The following is a 22,155-nucleotide window of genomic DNA, read 5'->3' on the forward strand; positions in this document are numbered from 1 at the left end:
TTTTAATGGCCAATGAGTGATTAGCTGGAGTTCCAACGCACTGCAATGGAACATCTGGATGATATATAAATGGACTTTCGAAATCTAGGCATATCTTTCATGTGAATAGGGTTCCGTCGACTTATGTGGAGTGTACCGTCACTATTTGAGAAAGGAAGCAGGGCGGTCAGATCAGAGAATCGCTAGATATTTGCGTAGGAATGATGCTGCCATTCAGTGATGTTGGAAGGAATGGCTGAACCATGGCTGTACAGAGCGTCCAGAAGTAACGCTCTACCGAGAGCGACGACAGAACGCGAGGCCAGAGTTACCGTCCGCTCACAGATCCAGAGTCCTCATCAACGATCCGACATGTAACCGGGACATCAGTGACTGCATTGACCATTGATAGGCGACTCAGCGAATGACAGCTAGGATCACGGAGGCTATTGCGCCGAGTGCTACTTACCCTTGAGCACCGCCATGCTCGTTTGCAGTGGTGCAGGGAGTATTCCAGGTGGGATCTTAAGGACGTGAGTAGAAATGAGCCCTGGTTTGGAGATGGATAAAACCGCTCTTTTATGGGATCAATTCACTCACTGAAATTAATTGGCTCTGTTTTATGACTCATCGCCCACTAACAATAACCTTGATGAAAAAAATTCGGAACGATGGGTGAACAAAGAACGACTAGCGATGATGGAGTGAATAGCAAAGAATCGAAACAGTAGTGGAGTTGGGAGCCTTAGCGATGTTGGAGCGAAGACTAAACAGAATTTACCATTAAACAAGAAGTAATATCAGAAAAATTGACTCAATCGAACGGTAACTCCTTAAACTTTTTTTATTTCGAGTTTTCCTTAAAACCTCATTTCTACACAGAACGAAACAATAAAATTCTAAAATAAAAATTTTTCAAAAGATTGCGAAATGAGAAAAATTAAGCCCACATTTGACAAGGAAGGATAAATATTCTTTTCCCCCTAAAATTAATCGAACTTTTCATAGCATGCTTCCAACAAGAGTTCCGTTCTGTTCCCCAATCCTCCTCAGGAGCTCAATCTTGTGAGTACGGGTGTGGTAATCCCGAGGTACCCTAGACCTTCAGGGGATCATCTTCTTGGTGAGACGGGTATCACGATCCTGGGGCCCCAGTGATCTATCCTCTCTTCCATCTCCTCTGCTCTGAGCTAATACTTTTTCTCTCAGCATTGTGGTTTCCCTCTTCGGAGGTTGAGGCTCGTCACGAGAAACTGGAACAGCCCTTGTCTCTAGTTTTCGAGTGGCGAAAAAACTGCCCACGTGTTTGCCGTGCGTGGAGACCCGTGTCTCCGGAAAGGAGAGTCCTGGTAGTTGAGGGGCGAGGTACTGTCCCCAACACACTACTTTGTACTCTGTTTCAGCTAAACGGGAGGCACGTTAAACGGGAGGCTTCAGCTAAACGGGAGGCACGGCTCATGGGTGTCAATCGGCTGGTCACTAGTCCTTGTGTCAGGGGCTTGGGGATAAGCTCTCGGGGGTACCTGCTTTGGGGAAAGCCGACTGTGGGGCTTCAGTTGGCGTAAAGGTCCGGCTTGCCCTAACACAGGAAGCTGTGTTCCCTTGTTGGGCTCAGTGGTGGGCGGGGCCGTCGGACCCCAGTTTTTTCTCTTTCAGTCATGGCCTCGCTTTTTATTCTAAAAAAACTGAATCAAATGAAACCAACCAAGATATTGAAGCTGTCGATAATTCCATTAGCAAGAAGCTCCGTACTGACGCTAATGCCAAAGATATCGAAATTATTGACAAATCCATTAGCAAGAAGATCCGTACCGATGCAAATGCCAAAGAAAATACTGATTGTCCGCGCTTTGTTGTTGTTTTCAGTGCGTCTGGAGAATTTCAAAAGATGTCTCCTTTCCTGGTCATCAAATACATTCATTCATGCATAAGTAAGCCAAGGAACATACAGCGTCTCCATTCTGAAGACCTGCTTATTAATACCGTTTCGGCCACCCAGTATGCTTCACTTTTACGTCAAACCAAACTTGGACAAGTATCTATAACTGTGCCAGCGCACAAAACACTTAATTCCTGCAGAGGTGTGATCTCGGAGGTCGACCTTCTCTGTGTTTCAGAAGAAGAGTTCGTCTCCGAGTTAGCTGAACAAAATGTCTGTGGTGCTAGGCGGATCAAGATGCGAAAGGAAGAGCAGTTGATTTACACAAAACACGTGATCTTGACTTTTAAATCGCCTGATCTGCCGAAGATAAAGGCTGGGTATTTGAACTGTCCCGTAAGACCATATATTCCCAAACCAATGCGATGCTTCCAATGCCAGCGGTTTGGTCGCTCTAAGACGTCCTGTCGTGGCAACCTTACGCGCGCCAGATGCTCGTTGGTTGGCCACGATAGTGATAATTGCACTGCTGCGCCATTGTGTGTGAACTGCAAGGGTGAACACCCAGCATTTTCTATGCCTTGTCCTAAATGGACATCTGAAAAGGAAGTTCAGGAGACAAAAATAACTAGAAACGTATCTTATGCTGAAGCCAGGAAAATAGTAGAAAGCTCACAAGTACGCCCAAATTTATCTTTTGCCAATGCTGTTAAGTCCACGAGATCAGTTATCATCCAAACATCTTTCTTTTCATCAACAGAAAAGCCAAGAGCCTCCGATTAATAACAAAAACAAGAAAGACCCACTTTACACAATCCAGAAGAAAGAAATAGTAATTCAGAAAAATCCAAAAACAAGCCTACAAAAACAGCCAACAAAAACCGAAATCTGAGCAATAGCTCAGTTGACGAAATCTCTGACACTCCGGACTCGGATAATATAGAACTAGAAAGAGGGAATGGAAATCCCAAAACACCTGCTTCCTCGAAAGACAAAAACGCAGCACCGAAAATAAGCAGGAAACATAATGGCCACCCTTATGTCTTGGAATTGTCGCGGTTTCCACCGAAATTTGCTCGACATCAAAGCTATAATCAATGCTTATAATCCCGTGTGCTTAGCAATACAGGAAACAAATCTCAAACAGGAACAACAAGCAAAACTTCGGAGGTTTTCTTTAGTCAGGAAGGATAACCTTGCAGGTGAGCGTGCCAGTAGGGGTGTAGGCCTCCTTTCCTCACTGGACTATCCATCAAATGCACTTCCTTTGACGACATCCCTCCAAGTTGTCGCTACTCAAGCAAAATTTCATACTGTTCTCTCAGTCGTTTCTCTGTATTTGCCTCCAAATGACCATATTGATCAGCAAGGTTTAAATGGTCTCATAGAGCAGCTGCCTCACCCCTTTTTCATAATAGATTTTAACGGCCATAGTCCGCTCTGGGATAGTAAAAATACAAATTGCCGAGGAAGACAAATTGAGCAGATGATTGAAGATCATTGCCTTTGCCTCCTGAATAATGGGCAGGATACTTACTTCCATGAGCCTTTAAGAACATTCCACGTTTTCGACCTTGCCATCTGTTCACCATCTCTGTTGCCATTTTGCACGTTTAGTTTCGGAACTGATCTTTACAGCAGCGATCATTATCCCTTTTTTGTGTCTCTTTCACGAAGAGAAGCAAACCCCATGTCGAGATACCCTAGGTTTATACTTGATAGGGCAGATTGGAAACTCTTCTCTTTCACTGCAGAGCTCACAGAGAACATGGTAGAAGATGTGCATATCGATGATGCAGTTGAAGCAGTTACTAATACTATTATTCAGGCAGCTATGCTCTCCATCTCTAGGACATCAGGAAAAATGCTCAAGTATTCGAAACCATGGTGGAATCGTGACTGCCATGAAGCAGTGAAAAAGCAAAAAAAAGCATGAGGGATTTTTCGCAGATACCCTACTTTGCGAAATCTTTTAGCATTTAAAAGAGCCAAAGCTAGTGCACGAAAAGTAAGAAGGCAAAGCCAGAGGGATTCCTGGATTTCATATGTGTCGTCAATAACATCCTGTACTCCAAGTAAGCAGGTTTGGGAAAGAGTTAAGAAATCATGCGGAATATATAAAGACCACTCACTTTCCTTTTTGGAAAAAGATGGCCAATTGATTAGCTCTATAGAAGAAATTGCGATTACGAATTTTGCTGCTGTTTCTTCCAGCAGAAACTATTCATCCTCATTTCTTTCTATTAAACAACGCTCTGAGAGAAATCCCATCGCATTCAACTCTTCCAAATCTGAGCCTTATAATAGAGACTTTACTTTGCTAAAGAGAGCTTTTTTACAGACTCATAGGTCTTGTCCGAGTCTGGATGGCGTGTATTATGAAACGCTAAAGCATCTGTCCCATAAGTCACTGACTGCCCTTCTAACACTTTACAATAGAGTGTGGAAGGAGTCCTAGTGCATAGAGGAGAGCTGTTGTAATTCCTATTGCTAAGCCAGGGAAAGATCCAAGGAATACCTCCAACTATCGGCCAGTTGCCCTTACGAGCTGCATATGCAAGCTGTTTGAAAAAATGCTAAACAGCCGCCTAGTCTACTTCTTGGAAAAGAATAATATTATATCGCCTTATCAAAGTGGTTTTCGAAAAGGGAGAACAACCGTACATAACATGCTCCTTTTAGAGACATCCATTCGTAAGGCTTTTGTAAGAAGAAGTCACCTTGACCCAGTTTTCTTTGACATTGAGAAAGCTTATGATAAGGCATGGAGATATGCCTTATCATATGAAACCCTGTACTGCTGGTTTCTCGGGCATGTGGGAATAAAAGGGAATGAGCTGGCAGATATCACAGTAAAATGTGCTGTTGAAATATCCAGTCGCCTTATTTCTTTTGGAGACATCTGTTGTGTTGTCAAAGAGAAGATCTGAAAAAAATGGCAGCAACTTTGGGAAGTTCTTTTCACTCACCTAATTGATCACACTAGAGTGACCTTTTAAAAGCTCAGAATGAGCCTGTTTGTTCAAATTGTACTGTTTGTCTATCAGTTCGTCATATTTTAATTGAGTGTCAGTGTTTTAATAGTCTTCGTCTGGAATATTTTAATAGCTGTGACTTAACTCTCGACCGTTTAATCGGAAGAGAGGTCAATTGTAATTTATTTTATTATTTAAAAGAGACTGGCTTTTATTACTTAATGTAATCTGTTCTACAGATTATGTATTATATTTTAATGTGTGCTTTTACCTGGTTTTATATGACTTCATCCTCTGGATTTGGTACAGATGTCTCTTTTTATTTATTAACTAGCAGCTTTGCTGCCAGCCTTCGTCTGGCTTTTAAATGTACCGGGAAAATGGTTGAAGGGAACACCAAACGTTTAATTTAAAAACTGCTTAGAATTTTAGTCTGCAGAACAACTTCACAAAATAAAAATTATTACGTATAACAAAATAACAATAAAATAAGCAATATCCCTTAATACAAATATTAATTATCCTAATAAATAAATTAACCAACTTCCCTTTGCAATATCTTAAGAACTCAAAGGGTATAAAGGAGGTTAAGAACTTCGTTTCCTAAAAAAATCACTCAAAACTTTTCAATATCATAAAGACAGTGCAATGAGCAATAAATAACATAAAAGAATATAAAAAACAAAAAATTCTGGAAATCAAAGTATAATTAATGATATTTTATCTTATATTTTCAAGAGAAAAAATTACAATGAAGTAAGCTATATCCCTTAATACAAATATTAATTATCCTAATAATAAAATTAACTAACTTTCCGTTGAAGAAAAAAAAATCATGCAAAACTTTTCAGTATCTTACAAACAGTAAAATAAGCAAAAAATAACATGAAAGAAGCTCAAAAAACAAAAAATTCTGCACAGAATTTTACTCTGCAGAACAACTTTATCAAAAAAAATGAATAAAAATTTATTATATAAATAAAAAATCTGATGTGTACACCACATGACTTCCTTGTACGGAATATTAAATTATACGCAGTTTTTTCTTGCATTTCATTTAAACTTATTGGATTGAATTAAATCTACTTCGCCGACAGCGCATAAACCACAATAGAATAAATGCATTCTTTAAAATTCACTCTAGTATTTGTTTACCATAGCGACACTCTGGCGCTAGCTTTACTTAACAGTATTAATAATTATATAACAGTTAACTTATATTATAATTATATAACGGAAACTAAGTTAACTGTTATATAATCCAATAATTATATAAGAGTTAACTTATATATTTCGTTCATATTATAACTCATAATGCACAAAATTTATATCATTTAAAGAATAGAATTATCTAATCGTTGCCACATGTTCTCTTCAAATACTATAATAAAGCTAGAATGATGTATAAAAGAAATTAAACAAATAAAACAAAAAAGAAACAGTTTTTCACAGACGATTGAGTATTTCTCATTGAATTAATTCAGTTCTCACTTCGCGAGAAGGCAAAAATATATAAAAACTCAAAATATCTATATTAAAAATTACGAAGTAAATCTCAAACACTTATTTTCTCGAAAAAATTCCAAAAAGAATTAAGAATGATTTAATTGGCAATAATAAATGAATGCGTTATCTTTGTTGTTGCGAAGCTAAGTTTCTCTAGATTGGCAACAAATCCACTAGTCTCCTGTTTCAAATGTAAACTTCAATGGCCGCCATAAAAAAAAAAGGCTTAGCGGCACTTAGACAACTTTAAAATTGTTGATAATTCTAAAACTATTGCACACAGATTTACTAAAGGCATAAAAACCTGAACGGGAAGATAAAATCAACATAATACAATCATTTTTAAAGCAAAAAATGTACAATTTACAAACATATAAGGGTATAGAAACTGAGATCACTCAGCCGGGTAACAGAGTGGATATATATATAAATATATTTATATACGTTTGGTGCGGCCGATTGCAACCAAAATACGAGGTGCTCATCTACATGTTATAGCAGTCCTATATACAAAATTTCAACGTTCTGAGGCTACTCGTTTTTGAGTTATGCGAGATACGTACGTACGCACGTACGTACATACGTTCGTACAGACGCCACGAAAAATTCTCTTCAGATTTCATTTTAAAGTAGTTTTTTTGGTTTTTTTGGAGGAAAAGAGTCTTTTATTCTGTCCTTACGTACAGATATCACGCAAAAACATCGTTAAATTTCATTCGAAAGCGGTCAAAGTGGATATTTTCGTTGAAATATGCTGCCTGAAGCTTTTCGCGATTACAATACTTCCTTTTTACCTTGTACAAGGAAGTAAAAAATGACGATGAAATATGCCAATCTCTTAAAAACAGTGACATAAGAAATACGATGAAAAATTATTGCCAAACCCATATTTCCAAAAGAACGAAACTATTTAAAATGATGCGATTTCATCAAAAATCTATCAGCAACAATAAGAAAGAAAAATTGTTGCCAAAATCACATTTTTAAAGATGTGAGAAAGTGCATTCGGAAGCTTCATTTAAAAAATTTCTTAAAAATACAAAATATTATCATTTTTCCAAAATTCTTTTTGTAAAGGCAGTCGCAACGATGAAAGTTTAACCTGTCCAAAAATCAAAGAAAATAAAGTGTACATTTTAAACATAAACTTTTTTAGAAAAAATCTCGTTGAAAAGGTGTTAAGCTCACTTTGTTAAATAAATTCGTATTTAATCGATTTATTGAAACACGAAATTTATTTTAAGTTCGTAAAATAGCTAAGAGCCTACGTTTCATGACGATGTGAAAATGGAATGCGTAGAGTAAAATCTCGCTTTCCTATTTCCCATTATGTCTCAAAATGACGCGATTTCGTCACGAAACATAAAATAAAAAAATTTTTAATTCGAATTTCGAAAAATTCGCTTCGAGGGGCACTGGCTCTTGTCTAGATGCACCTATGTACCAAATGTTGTAGCCGTGGATCTATTAGCTTACGCGCAACGCGAACGAAAGACACACACACACAGACAGACTCTTTGTTTTATTATATGTAGATATAAATATTTGATTTCATCAAATTAGATCATATCATCTTGTGTTTGGCGCATCATAATCATCTTTGGTTTTTCGCCAAAAATCTCACTCACTCAATTACGTTTTCCCCAATCAGGCATAAGCTCAAAAGAGCTACAACTCCGTTTTCTTTAAACGGAGTAAATTCACTCAGTAAAGCGAATCGGTTCTTAGAATACAAGAAAAGTTCCGGAGCGTATCGTCGAACTCTAGCCATGATGACTACCAAAGACGTATCTGGAGACGTTCAGAGCAGCGGTGGTATGATCACCTGACTGTCTCCCGCCACAAATCAATACAACTACAAGTTATGCTATAAGGTTCCGTTTCGTTTGACAGCCGGAATCTTTTGGTTGTCATCTGTGAAGCTCTTACAGCACGGATTACGTCGGCGACATTCTACGTTCCGCAGTGTTGCCCTTCCTTTCACGGACCCTTGGGCTTATATTTCAACAGGACAATGTACGGACGCACACAGCACACCTTTCTGCTTGTCTTCGTGTGTCTACAACACTTCTCTGGCTGCGTAATCGTCAGATCTGTCCCCAATACAACCCGTTTGGACTATGATGAGCAAGCACCTGCGACCCTCCTTGGATGCGTGGATCTGCACGCCTTTCAAGGGGCGTGCGAAGCAATCTCGAAGGAAGATATCCGCCAACTCTACGAGTTAATCCCCAGGTGGATAACAGCTTGCATCAGAACCAGACGATCATTCTAGAGAATCTGATCCAGAGATCTGATCCAGAGAACCAGATCTAGTGCATTGGTGAATTTTTTCAGATATTTTTTTGCTCTTGTAGTTATTTTTCTTCAACAAAACTTTCAATTTCTGTGTTCATACATGTACAATCTATCTACAGACTTTCTTTAGATTCGAATATCTCCTTCTTGATCCGTCACATTTCGTGTCATAGAGTGTACTTGTAAGAATATATACAAAGAATGGAAATCGGTTAGATGTTCAGTATGAAATGTATATTGCTATTTTAAAGATCACATCACTATTCAGTGCATTTTGTTCATAATAAAGAACAACAGTCTTTACCTACGGATATCTTAAAAAATAAGATCAAAATTTAAATTTTTTTCACTTTAAATATATTTTATTATTATTTTATATTAAAGAAAACTATGCATTAGTAAATCGTATTCTTTTATCTTAGAAACTGCATTTTCGTTTAATTGGTTTTGTAACTTTATTTTATGTGTTTAAATGTATTGTCCTGAAAAGTCACTGATCTTCATCTGAATAATGAGAGAACAGAAAGGTTATGAACTCCGTAATGTATGTGTTTACAAAAATGATCAATTAGATGCTAGAAACAATATTTCTACTATAAGAATACTATACATAATACTTCTAAATACTTTTCTGGTAATATCTATCTTTAGAAATAAAAACATTTTTTTAAACAGCATCCTGTTAAGCAATGCTCACTTACACAAAAGCAATAAATCAAAAAGTTAGAATATTCGGCGAACGGAACAAACTGTGTAGGCTACAAGTACATGCACTCGGAATCTACCCGAAGAAAATGTTTCCATGCAACGCTTTTTAACAAGAACACGCATTAGAAGTAAAATGTTTGATGCAAAGGCTTAACTTTTCCGTTACGAGGTTTGAAGGAAACTCGAGTAACATATACTGAAAATGAATAGGCAAACGTCACCTAAATAACGCTAGGATATGAAAGGTAACAGAAAATCTCAAAAAGGGCCAGCGACAGCCAAAACAAATGAATATTTAAATGAATTCGAACAAATAATTTTCTTTTTAACAAATGTTTTCGTTCGGATGCTTGATTTATGGACATAAGTGCGTTGCTCAACCGTGAGAAAACATAACTTCAAGTGTCATTCTGTTGAAACCATTAAGCTCTGTCCATTAGAAATTTCAGATAACAAAGATTATTATAAAAATTCAATGTCACACATTTATTAGTTGCTTTGATAAGGTCGTAAGTTTTTATTATTAAGCGTTGAAACCTTTTAATTTGTGACCCACATTTTGATTTTTAAGGATGATGCAAATAGTAAAGAAATTAAAAGGATTCTGCTATACGATATACCCATCTAATTATGACTTGATACTCTTAAGATGATGGCCATGTATACATTGCAAACGCGAACTTATTCCAGAAGACAGGTACCGCATGAGCACCGGGTGCGTCAATCCCGATGTACCTTATCCTTCCTAGTGAGGTAGATCTACCGATCCCGGAACTCCAGAACTATTTACTCTTTTCCACTGATTTCAACTTTTCTTTCTTCCTCGTGGTTCTCCTCTTTAAAGACTTCGGCTTGTCATGAGACGCTTTTGCAACTCTTATCTATAGCTTAAAACGTTGAGAAAACTGTCCGCGTGTTTGTTTTGACTAGAGACCCAAGTCGTTCGAAATGAGGATTCTTAAGTTGATTTGATGAGACATCAGCTAAATAGGACGCACTTAAGTGTCCTCATGGGTTCCAATCGACTAGTGTTTCAACCTTAATATTAGTGGCTGGGAACAAGTGATTGGGAATTCCTGCGTTCTGGAAACTAAGCGTGGGGTTACTGTGACCGTATAGGTACCGCTAATCCCTAATACAACAAGAACCTATGTTTCCTTAGGGAGGATCCTGGTGTGTGGAGTGGTAGTACTTGACGTTTCTTTCTTTTAAACATTGTAGCATCAAATCCAGCGATTTTTGTTATGAAACTAGCAGAAAGTAATCCATGCTATCCTATTATTGAATATGTTGATATGTCTGAAGCTAAACGAATATGCATCATTGCAAATACTGGTGAATATAAAAACTGTCCACGTATCTTTATCATATCCTATTCTTCTTATGAATTGTAAAAGATAACTCTTTTTATGAATGCATAAAATAAATGCATAAAATCGTGTATTGGTGAGGTAAGAAATATTAAGCATGTCCGTTCTGGAGATTTACCAATCAATAGGTAATTTATATTACCAAAATCAATAGGTAATTTATAATACGTATTGATTTACCTATCTTTCGACTAGCACTGCTTCGTTCTTCGAGTAAACAAACTTAAGCAAATCACTCTCACAGTAACAGCACATAAACATTGAATTTTAGTCGAGAGAATATCAACCTTCTATTTGTTTAAGAAGAGTTCTTGCCGATCAAATGTCTGTGGTAGTAGGCGAATCCTGAGGCCTAAAGATAGGTAAATTTGTATTTACGGTCAGTTTGTAGAGACATTAGGTACTTTTTTTTGGAAGCAGGAGCTTGAAAAATGAGCAACGCTTTCGCCGAGAATCGAACCACGGACCTCTGGAATACACACCCAGCGTGCAGACGACCACACCACGAAGGCATGCCATGAAGTTGGGAGAAATACCGTATAAGTTGACCAAAATAGAACAGTAATTCTAACATTCAGCTCGCTTGATCTACTTAAGAATATTAAGGATGGTTATCTTAACAGTCCTCTAAGACCATATATTCCGAACCCTATGCAATGATTGCAATATTAGTATTTTCACCATTCTAAGATGTCCTGTCATGGTAACCTAACATGCTCCCTGTACTCTAGATAATGAAAATTGCACCACAGCGCCATTGTGTGTAAATTGTAAGATTGAACATTCAGTAATACCTCGCTCGTGCCCAAAATGGAAATTGGAAAGAAAAGTTCTGGCAACTAATGTGAATGTGTCGCATTCTAAAGCCAGGAGAATAGTTGAAAGCTCACAAATAGTCCAAACATATCTTTTGTCAGTGCTCTAAAATCCACCAGATTATATAGCCACCCAAACATCTTTCAATATATCTAGCATTTCATTATCGAAAATTCAAAACCCTCCAAGTATTAATACAAATAAGAAAGAGCAAACTCATATAATACAGAAAAAGAATTTTAAAAGAAAACCAAAAAATATCCCTAAAAACTGTTAACAAAAATAGAAATTTAAGTAAGAGTTTAATTAAGGACTGGATTTCTGAATCTCTCGATTCAGATTGTCTGGAATTAGTAGAGGGGTTTCGATACCTAAATTCTTTCTCCTACGAAATATCAAGAAGCAGCATCGAAATCAAGCATAAATGGCCACCTTTATCTCATGGAACTGTCACAGTTCCACTAAATATATACTTTCCAACGTCTTCATGTAGAAACACTAACGTCATCATATATGTATGAACAATTGTTTTTCTTAAGCTCAGAGAAAACTATAAATTGCATTTCGACTGTAAAAGCTATTTATTTTATTTTTGATATCTATTTTATTTTTACGGCAGCAATCAGATCTTAACAAAAATACAACACATAGGGAAGTTTTATGGACTTGGTCGACCATTGTAAAGTATCTCTTTTACCATTTCTTTCTTGGAGCTTCGAGCTAAATTATGATATTGTGGCGTTTCAGTTAGGTCTTATATATTATGAAGCAAAATATGTAATTTAATATATAACCATTCTTAAAACTAATACTGGTTTTGTAAAATATCAGGCATTAGCTGTGGGAAAAAGAAAATATTGATACTTTTGGTAGCAGATAATGTAAATTACCTATAAAGAAAGAAAATAATTATTTATTGTTTCGGAAAATATGATTTCTTGTGGTATCCCGTAGACCACAGTTAGCGACAAAATTGCTATCGTCCTATAGAGCCAAATCGTTTGTTCCAACCCCCATCGTTTTATTAAGCACGAGTAGGTACATATAACCTTTCCTGTCCTCTAATGACTAATTGCACGTGCGCACGTGCGAGTTTTTCATGTTTCAAAAGCGCAACTTAAGATTTATATTTTATTTATTTAGTGTTGTTCTTTACTTCAAACTTTATATGAAAACGCTAAATGCTTGGTAATATAAGTATATATTGAGTAAAATAATCTTATCTGATTTACATTGAGCTCTCTGAAGCACTATCTGACTATATGATGGGTAGAACTCCTCAGATTCCCCTGCATGACAATACTTAATAATTTCTAGATATATTCGTCTCATGAAGATTAATCGGGAAGCCTGAGCTATTGATGAACTTATACCGAATTCATATCTTATGAATAATCTCACATATTAGAATTCGGAGCCTTTGAGAGCAAAACAGAGTGAACTATCCTCTAAACTTTGCTTACTCTATCTACTTATGAATTTACATAAAACGTAATTCATTCAGTTTAACTTGCGAGTAACTCCCGCAAAATGCAATATAAATACAGCACTGTCGATTTATTTTTATTTTAAGCGATTATAACTATTTTCCGGATGTTAACGAAAATTTTAATTGAAGATTGATGGAGCAAAGGATCAAAATATTTTCAAATAAGCATTTCGGAAGGGTAATACTGTCAAATCTCGATTAACTTAGGACCGAATTATCCGAACTGAAGATTAGCCGCACACTGCCTAAAAAACTGCAAGTCATTTATCCCGCAACGATGAAACATTTATCACTGAAAACCATCATTCTAAACCAAACTATCTACTGAAAGTACAAAAAGGAAAAACCAAATGTGTGGGACAACAGCAATGATAGCAGGTGATGTCTTTCAGATGAATCTGCCAGAAAACCAAAAATTCTAAGCAACATTTTTATTCATTGAGACGTTTTTGCATTATTAAGACATTTTTGCAAACTCTCTTCTAAATGTTGTTTTGATGCCTTTATAATTCAGTTTCTTCATTTCTGATGACGTTTATTTTTCTATTATATACCATGAGCCTTTGTTATGAATATTCGTTTAATTTACATAACCACATGAACTTTTTCCTCAGATTAAACGGTTTGAAAATACAGGTAAATCATTTATCGAATTATTTGTTAATTCCTATTTCTTATTTTTTAACTGCCTCGGATTTGCAGTATATATAAGTAAACAGTGGACACATGTCACCGGTATTATCCCTCTAAATTGGGAGTTGTCTATAAAATATTTCGTGGACGTAAATCTTTTGTATCGAGACGAAGAAGCTATAGTTTCAATTCTCTTTTGAAGGAAACTTACGCAGAAGTACCCAGTCTATACAGAGGTGACTTTTCTATGACGTTGCACATAAGCCGGATAAGCATTTAACACCAAAGGTGATATCTAGTAGCACATAAGACCTTGCACAATTTGAGCAGATAATTTAAAGAGACATCTGTAGTACAGCAGTACAGCACTTGATGGTGGTTTGAGTTCCTTTTCCAGTCGGATCAAATACGAACCAAATATACTTCCTTTAGCTGGTAATTAAAATTTAAAAGAAAAAAAAAAGCTAAGGCTAAATAATTTTATTCAAGAAGATAGGATAATAGAATAAAAGCATTTAACTCCATTTACCATTAACATTTCCACGAGAAATTAAATAATTCATATGACTCATTTTATTGCGCTGTCCTGGAACCGCATTCGAGCAACATCTCAACGTATACTGCCCATCAAAGATCCTTTCATATAAACACCCGTACTTAGTCTGGTAGCCATAACATTGCATTTCAGTGTTAAACAACATGCTTTTTTTCGCTTAAACCGATTTATATCATGAAACATAATCTGAGTGATACAAAATACTCAGTCATTTAAATTCTATACCTATTTCCCTTGGATGCTGCTTTCTCTAATCCCTTGACAAGGTGTGTATTCTCACGAAACAAAACTAGAAATTTGTTTGCCTTATTCCACTAATTTAATGCATCGATATGAAACCGGAAAGCTTCTTCACAATCCTATCAGGTAATCGAGTCAAGTAAAATGATTACAACATATAGATTACCAAGTATATATAAATGTTATACGCTTTAATGCATACTACCATGTATGTATCCATGTTTATGCTTTAATGCATTGCCTAGTACAGCGATTCTCAACGGGTGGTACGCAAGAGAAAAATAAGTGGTACACAAAGAAATAATGTATTTTTAGCTATTAAATTCAAAAATCTCGTAAAGAAAATGAAAAATTTATAGAAATTTCCTGTGATCGAACTGAACTGAAGATTTCAAAAATAACACACTTGTTAACCTTCGGCTGAACACAAAAAAAAGAATTTAAAGGCATTTCAAATAAAAGCTATTAAATTTGTATTGCCTTTCTGCAGACAAAAAGAAATACAGAACAAAATTTAAAGTGTATCCTAATTTATGGTTAACGTTAAGTGAAATAAGACCAGATATAAAGAAATTGATCTCTCTTAAGCAGCCGAATTTCGCACTAAATTTTAGAATTAAAGTTTTATAACTTAAATTTTGACAATTAAAATGGTAACTGATTTTTAATCTAATATTTTTATGTGTGCACATTTAATGCAAATAGCCAATAGATTATGCAAAATGGCAAAATATATATTATTTCTACTGAGAAATTGAAAAATAATCATTGTAAAATGTTGTGGTACTAAAGTTTTTCAATTTTTGTTTAGATGGTAGGCGTTAGTTAAAACGTTGAGAACCGCTGGCCTAGTATATTAACTTGAAAGATGAGTATTTATTTTATCCGTCATATAAAAGTATATTTAACGAGTAAACATTTCTCCTTTGAATGCAGTAATATCATTAGTTTTCAATATTTTGAGCATGTTCTTCCGAAAGAACAGCTCTAATAGCATAAAAAAACTTGATTTTAAATCTTTGTAAAGACATTAGGTATTTTGGAAGCAGGAGAAATGAAAAATGAGCAGCGCCTTCCCCGGGAATCGGATCACGGACCTTTGGAATACGCGCCCAGCGCGCAGAACACCACACCACGAAGGCACGCTAAGAAGGCGGGAGAAATACCTTATATCTTAAACTATATGATTACAAATTATTTACACCAGACAAAATTTGCATAGCTCTATTATCACTGAAGGTTCTATTATCACCAAACTTTCAAAATTCAGAAACAAATTCTTTACAGAAGATTAGCAAATATGACCAGAAAATCAGGAACTCTGAGACAGAAGCACTTGAAATGATCTCTAAAAATAAGCTTATGGCAAACTGTAGAAAGAGCAGTTAGTGTACGCCCTAATGAGCGGAACTGCAACAGTGACCCATTAAATTGATCATCATAACAGCCGAGACCTTTTCTATTTACATTAGAAGAAAAAGAAAAAATCCAAAAGAATAAAACAGACACGCATAATTTAACGTTAGAAGTGAGATGAATTCTAAATTGTGTCAAATTCACATCAGAATTGTAACATCTTCTCAAATGTTTTAGATTCTTTATATAAGAACAATACGGAGAATTAAAATACTTAATTAACACTAAAAAATTTTATTCAAAGCAGAATTGAAATTCTAAGAAGAAATGAACTTAAGAATACAGATCTTAAAAATACTATGCGTTCAAACAAAAACAGAACCGTTTCAAAGTACATAATATTATTTGAATGATATTTCAATTATATGTGTTTTGACATATAATAGAAAGAAAAATTACTAAACAACTACTTAAAACGTATACTCATCCTGTTAAGCGAATTCTCTAACTGAAGCAGTACAGTTGTAAGGATTTATTAATTGTTATCTTAATCAGTTATTTTATGTTATGTAGCTTCACTGTCATTCTTGTTTCGTTTTCCTTCCAGAATGCTAATTTTAGCTCGCGCGTATTCAAATGAGGTAGAAAGAGACAGTGCTCAAAGAAAATTTTTTTAGACTGCCTAATCAGTGCATATTCTGCCTGCTGAAGTCCATGTTTGTTGAAACTCTAGCAGTCTGTCTGCGGCGTTGCGTTATTGTTGCCATTAGTGCTTGCACACGCAGGCATGGTTTTGAGCCAACCTGAGCGTTATTCATTCTGTATATCCTTTGGCTAACTTACGAAACTTAATTTGAATTTGAATGCGTTACTTTTCACTAACGCCATAAATATACCCTTCTTACCTTCTTTGTCTACCTATTGGACGTAGTGATAAGTCGCTTAGATTCAGCTCGAGTCTCGTTTTACTTTATACTTCCCAAAAAAGTGAGATTCTACACAGTATATCCGTTCAAAAATATGGTCTTAGTTTAAATTATGTTACAATGCAAAGTCACAGATCCTTATAGAAACTTTGTATAGATCTTTGGCACAGTCTGAAAAGGAATGAATTCATAAAATACTACTTATCATACTGTATTTTACTAACTCGAGGATTTAGGGAATAGGGATTAGATTTAGAGATTCAGGCTTGAGAGAAAAAGCAAATCTTGAAAATCTAAATAATCTTTTTACTTCCTTGTACGAAGTAAAGAAAGTATTGTAATCACGAAAACGTCCGAGTATCATATTTCAACGAAAATATCCATTTTTACCGTTATCGAATGCAATTTAATGACGTTTTTTGAGTGACATCTGTACGTAAGGACAGAATAAAGGACTCTTTTCTCCAAAGCGGATTATACATCTATACGTACGTACTTACGTATGTACGTATGTATCTTGCATATCTCAAACAAGAGTAGCCTCATAACGTTGATATTTCGTATATAGGACTGCTATAACATGCAGTTGTGCACCTCCCTTTTTGGTTGCGATTGGCCGCACCAAATTTTTTCAGTGGATTTTTTCAAATTTTTCCAAATTTGTTCAGAATGGATACAAAGCATATAAATACATGTATCCACTCTGTTACTGGGCTTCGTGAGCTCAGTTTTTTATACTTATATATTGGTTAATTGTGCATTTTTTGCTTTCAAAATGATTGAATTATGTTGTTCTTATTTTCCGGTTAAGAGTTTTTATGCCTTTTAATCTGCACAAAATAATTGTGAACAATTTTAAAAGATTTTAAGTGCGGCTAAGCCTAATATTTTTTACCATAGAAGCCATATTTGTTTACCTTTGAATATCAATACAGTGAATTAAGTCAGTTTTTGCACCTTCAGTGTCTTCAGTGTCGAGTAGGACCAAAAGTAAACTTTCAGTTTTGTGCACCGAAAAAATCTGCCTTCTTGCCTGCTGGCGGACTTGCTTGATTTTGCGTAGAAATTGTAATTTTAATTAGAAAAATTTCTTTAACTGTATTTGGTGTTTTATGTTTTTCTATATTTTTCAATGGAGTTTTTATGGATTTTTGCCTTTCCGAAAAGTGAGAACTGAATTAATTGAATGAAAAATATATCTCTAATGAATTTCGATGAAATAAGATTGAATGAAATGCAGCAAAAAATTAGTATAATTTAATATTTCGTACAAGGAAGTCATGTGGTGTCCGCATCTGATTTTTTTTTAAATAAATCTTATATTAATTGCACAAAGTGAATATATTTCGTAAGGAGTTGAACATTATCTTCAGTACAATTTTCTGTAATACAGAAACAGTGAATCATAGCATCTTCCATATTAACTCCATCATATAACTGCCTTCAATGTTTCTCTATCTATTTAATGAATAAATTTTCAACACGAGTTAACAAATTCTAAAAACACTAAAAACTCTTAAATGCCCTAAAGTAGTAGATTTCGCTAGAAGAATCTGTTTTCAGTATCTGTGATGTCAAAATGCCTTAAATTGCTTTAATATCAAGTAAATTAAATATTAATATATAATTAGATTTGTATTTTCTCAGATGAATTAACACCAGCAACAACGTCAAACAGTTAAATTAATTATGCCGAGTAACCTCTGAAACTTTCTCATATTGGAAGGAGAAAATAAATATTTGGAAACGGGTTATGTAAAGTAGAATGCGCGTAATTATTTACATTGAATATGATTTTCATTAAAGTCAATAATCTTCCTGGAGCAATTGGACCAAATTCCAGATATTAAATTCATCGTAGAAGGATCCTGAATTAGAGAATAAATGTGCTTCGTTTCCATAAAGATACTGAATTAAATGTTAAAAATATCAAACAGTTTGTTCGAAACTCAAGTAATAACAATACGTTTATACAGTTTTACAGTTATTAACATTCTCGCATTTGATAGGACAAAATTATATCATTCTAACGAAACAAAAATGTTTTAATAAACCAGATTGAATTAACAAACGAAATAAATTGTTTGATGGCATAGCAATGATTGTAGTGTTTCTTAAAATGTTTCTTGGGAAGTTAAAGCTGTTACAAAAAATTGAAAATATCAAAACTCTTAACCCTTTGGCCTATAACGTTTCTGACTCGTGGTAAAGAATTTGTGCCATAAACAAAAGCCACGAGTCTGACTTGTGGTAAAGAATTTGTGTCATAAACAAAAGTTTAGAGTCTGACTCGTGGTGAGGAATTTGTGCATAAAATGCCGCGTATTGATATTAGAACAAGCAATTCGAGCTATTCTACATCGAATATTTTCTTTTGATTGTGACGTCAGTATTTTGTTTTTTTCAGTTGCTTCTGACGAAAGCGGATGATCTGTTACTTTAGTTCCCCGTAAAGCTTCGTTCACACGTTTCAAATATAATTTCATATAAAGAATTAAAACACTCTTGTACCCATCATGCAATTATTTTTGTCAACTAATCAAATGATTATGATTACACCCTGGACGTCTTAAAATTAACTATTTGTACCTAAACATTGTTTATTATTCCACAATTGCTTTCGTTACACTGAAATATATATATCATGAAAATATACATTTTGTGCCAGTTCGGGTACACTGCTGAACAGTTGAATGGCATGGCGCGCGACCGACTTTCTTGTTTACTATAGTTCGCGCAATTAGCAGATATCGTGTAGATCAAGGTGTTAACGCATTTTACATTCTGTTATTGTTGTTACTAATCCTACTGATCTGCATCTCATCCAGGCCAAGTAAATAAAACTTTATCATTGCCAATGCGCAAGTGATAATGTCTATCATTGACCGAAACCATAGTCACCCTATAAGTGACAATAAGAGTTTACCTAGTTTCTTAATTTTGACACAGAACATCCGGGACTGATCCATGCATTTTCTGTTCTACTTCCCTACCACCAGCCCACAAAGAGATTTTCATTTCGATGGTGTTTGATTTGCTTCTACGACGCAAAGGCACTATGCATTTGTAAAAATCCCTCCTCCAAAATTCGAAACTAAGCCTAACAATACGGCACCGCTAACCACTATCGATGAAGGCGACATGTGCGTTCTATACCATTTATAATCTTTCAGTCCAGTTGTATGATTGATAAAGTTATGACCATAATTTGTTTTGTAAAATTCAGCGTCTGTAAAGAAAAAACAAAGCAACATATTCATATAGACTCATGCGTGTATTAAAACTGTGTTACAAAATATTAATACAAGTAAAATGTATTTTTACAAAATGCTAATATCCGCTTATAAGTACTTACCTTACGTAATTTATCCGAATAAAACTTGAAATGTTTACGTTGGAATTCTTTCTTGCTTTCCTCACAAGCAATGATCAAGTATTTTTTTCTTTTGTACCTTTAACTGATTCGAATCCATCTTGGTATATAGACTTCCTGGTAGCATGCTGAATATGTGATTTATGTGTGTGATGAGAATAAAACTTAGTAAGGGGGGTCATAAAAGAGTCCTTTATAGTGTAACAATAATTTATTAATAGGTTTAAGTTACACACGAACATCACATTTAATTTTAAGAATATTACAGAGTAAGAGTGTGATACAACCTAGCAGGTTCATCACTTTGCTTTTACTGAAGTATTTCTTGGCTACTAACCAGAGAGCACCCTCGTTGCTACAGTTAGTCCAGTATAGTTTAAAATAACAGCAGAGTTTATATTAAAGGATTGATTATAACTGGTTTTCTTTAATTCGCTTTGTTCTAAGACTATTGACTATTTCATTGTGCGTAAATATTTGCAGAAAAATTTCTACATGTATGAATCCCTCGATTTTTTCCGAAATGGTCTTTGTCCCATGTGAAAAACATTTTAAATATCTGAATTTCAGCTAATATTTAATTTAAATTAAATGTTAGTACAAATTATTAAAAAAAAACCTGCCGCGTTTTTTTCTATATTTAGGATTGAAATTTAAAGATGTTGCAGAAGTTTCAAACCCAGTACATTAATTTGTGAATGAAAATACACGTCCTAATTTTTTAATAAGAAGAAATAAATATTAGACAAAAGTTTTCGTTAAAACTTTCAAATATTTCAGTTGTTCACGCAAAAGCATTTGACACGGACATTTTAGCTTATAGTCTATCCACATTGGCTGAATTGTTCTGCCACTGTTGCCAAAGCTGCATTTATTTTTTGCTATTAATACTTATTAATAAATTAGTAAGGTGTGTATGCCTTATAAATATTGCCTTTTTACTGAGCTGCAGAATAATACAGTATGTTTGAGGTATATGCAGTGAAAGAATGAAAACACATTTATATACTGCATAGTTAAGTAGTTGTGAATATGAGACAGCAAATAAATATTCTGTTCACACATATATAAATATACACAATTAAATCATTCTTTCTAGGCTGCTTACAGGCGAAGGAGCATATTAGAATGCTCCCACACGCTTTCAGAAAATTCAACACATATTCCATTGAAACCCTTGTCCTACAAGAGTCAATCAGTTAACGAAACTATTTCATTCGTAAAGCTAACGCCATCTTGATTTGAATCGCAAAGCATGCCGGTCCCCGTTTAATCTAAGATGCCAGATTCTGTAAAGCCCAATTAAGAGGTAACTGGCAACCGGATCTAAGAGGCCCTGATTGTAGTAACGCGCCAGTTAACATTTCCGGATGCACCTAATTTGTAGACAGCTGCATCAAAGCCTTTATTAAGTATGTATAAAGCGCTCGTAACTCTGGTAAATCTTTCTGGCAAACAACGCCAAACGATGCTATGCGAATTTCTTAAAATTTCGTTGTTTGATTCATCAGCGATTGTTGGGAATTGGGAATTTTATGCACGGGTAGTCTTGCTTTAGATGGGCTTCAGCTATTTACCTCCAAAAACTTAAATTAAATGGGTAAAGGTCTTTTAAAATATTGTTAGGTAAATCATACACATTTCGTGTATGTTCTTAAAATGTATCTTTCTGTAACGCAAACTAAGTAAGTTTTCATAATGTCGCTCATGTTTGCACTTTCCTCTTTAGAGAATTCTGAGTTACTTGACTTTATGAATAACAATTAAATATTCAATAATACTCGTATAATACAATTTTATTTTCAATGTATTTATATCAAAATCTAATAATTAATTTCATTTTTTCTAGTGATAGTTCTAATTATTTATTTAATTTATCAGGTAACTATGAACGCGATTTTAAATTTTTCTATGCACTGAATTCTGAATGTATTCATTGATATTGATGTAAAATTAAAATGCATGTTCTTGATCATAGGCTCACTTATTAATTCCGATCAAAATCCACTTTCTTAAAACGTTAGAAATTTTTTGAGAGGCTTTTCCAGAAT

This window comes from Stegodyphus dumicola, chromosome 2 (assembly GCF_044657685.1).
Source record: "Stegodyphus dumicola isolate Sdum_Otavi_A_Nest chromosome 2, ASM4465768v1".
NCBI classification, from domain to species: domain Eukaryota; kingdom Metazoa; phylum Arthropoda; class Arachnida; order Araneae; family Eresidae; genus Stegodyphus; species Stegodyphus dumicola.